We start from the raw sequence: 2,025 nt of genomic DNA, 5'->3' as shown, positions 1-2,025 counted from the left end.
CATTGTTGCAGCCACTGTGTCAATCCATCCTGATGAAGGGCCTCCCTTGTCATTCTCTATTGTCATGGTGTCTGCTGTTGATCAAGAGAGGCAGATTTTTATTTTCTTGGCAATGTGTTGTCGTACCTACTGAGGCTGCAGTCCTCTTTCTCTCGGACTTAATTTGGCTGTGAGCCTCAAGGTCAACAGTTCAATATCATTGGGATTTATCCTCCTGTAAACGATTCCAGTCTCAGAAACTCACAGGTGCAGTTCTATAAGGCCACTGTGAGTCAGTATCGACTTGATGGCTGTAGACTTGGTTTTCTTTTTTTTTTTCTAAGAGCTGGACTCTTCTGAGAACATGTCCAAAGTATGTATGAAGTCTCACCATCCTCAGAGGTTCGTCTCATTCTGACCGTACTTCCTCCAGGAAAGATTTGATCTATGATCTTCATGAGCAAGTGCTTCAAGTTCTGCTGACTTTCAGCCAGCACGATTTTAGCATCATGTTTAAGGTTATTGATGAGTCTTCTTCAAAAATGATGCTGCATTCTTCTTCACATAAACCAGCTTCATGGGTCATCTGCTCAGTGCGCAATTGGAGTAAGCCTGGTGAAAGGATGAAACCATAGCACGCACCTTTCCTGATTTTAACCAGAGAGTACCCCCATGCTCTGTTTGCATGACTACCTCTTGGTCTCTGTACAGATTCTGCATGAGCCCAGTTAAGAATTCTGGAATTCTTGTTCTTCAAAATGTTCAGTTTCACACAACACTCTCTACCTTTCACCTAGGTTCTATAATTCATTTCAAATGTCACAGAACTCCTAAACAAAGCCCGTGATTATGGGGTTTATTATGGAAGTTAAAAAGCTCAGGATAAACGTGTTCAGTCAGGATGGTACAGGGTTCTTTGAGGATTGCTAAGAGCTTCCCCCAAAGACATGCCACCCCCTGAAAGCCTCAGCTCCAGCTGCATGGGTCAGCACACTGAGCTCTCTGAATTCAGTGCCCTGAGGCACCCCACTCACAAGCCAGTGTCTGTGAGCTGGCGAGTCTACCATTCTGTCTGGTGCCTGGCTCTGTTCTGCTGCATCTGCTTCTCTGTCACTTTTCTGATGTCCAAGCTGTCTTCCTGGATCAAGAAGGTTCACCGGGCAGCGATCTCATGGACCAGAGGAAGAGCCCCTCTCCTGGTTCTTGCAGGTAGTGAGATCCCCACTCCTGTGCTGTTTATACCCAGCAGGATAGCATCACAGTGGTTTCTATTTAAAAGTATGCACAACTGAATCATTTCATTATCTTCCCCAAACTTCTCTTACTCAGACCCCAAAGAAAAAGGATTTTGGGGGGAGTTACAGAATCTATGGCTCGAAGAGTCATATTTAATAATTTGTTATTTGATCAACCAGAGTTTGTTGTGATCCACACGATCAAATGCATTTGTGTGGTCAATAAGACACAAGTAAACGTCTTTCTAATGTTCTCTGCTTTCAGCCAAGATACATCTGCTATCAGCAATGATATTCCTTGTTCCACGTCTTTTGAATTCAACTGGAATTTCTGGCAACTCTCTGTTGACATACTGCTGCAACCATTCTTGAATTATCTTCAGCAAAAATTTACTTGTATGTAATTTTAATAATTTCCACATTCTTTTGTGTCATCTTTCTTTTTTAAAAATCATTTTATTGAGGGCTCTTACAGCTCTGATAACAATCCACACATCAATTGTATCAAGCATATTTGTACATATGTTGCCATCATTCTTTTCTTTACTTTTTGCTTTATAAATTATTTGCCATCACTCTTTTCTAGACATTTACTTTCTACTGAGCCCTTGGTATCAGCTCCTCTTTTTGCCCTCCCTCCTGCCCACCCACCCTCGTAACCCCTTGATAAATTATAATTATTTTCATCTCTTACCCTGACCACTGTCTTCCCGTATGGTTTCTGTTGCTCATCCCCCTGGAGGGGTGTGTGTGGTTATGTGTCAGTCATTGTGATCGGTTCCCTGTTCCTCCTTCTCTCCCCACCTTCCCC

This window comes from Echinops telfairi, unplaced genomic scaffold (assembly GCF_000313985.2).
Source record: "Echinops telfairi isolate 266 unplaced genomic scaffold, ASM31398v2 ScPeMD7_3533;HRSCAF=4204_0, whole genome shotgun sequence".
NCBI lineage: Eukaryota > Metazoa > Chordata > Mammalia > Afrosoricida > Tenrecidae > Echinops > Echinops telfairi.
This window is presented reverse-complemented; position numbering follows the sequence as displayed.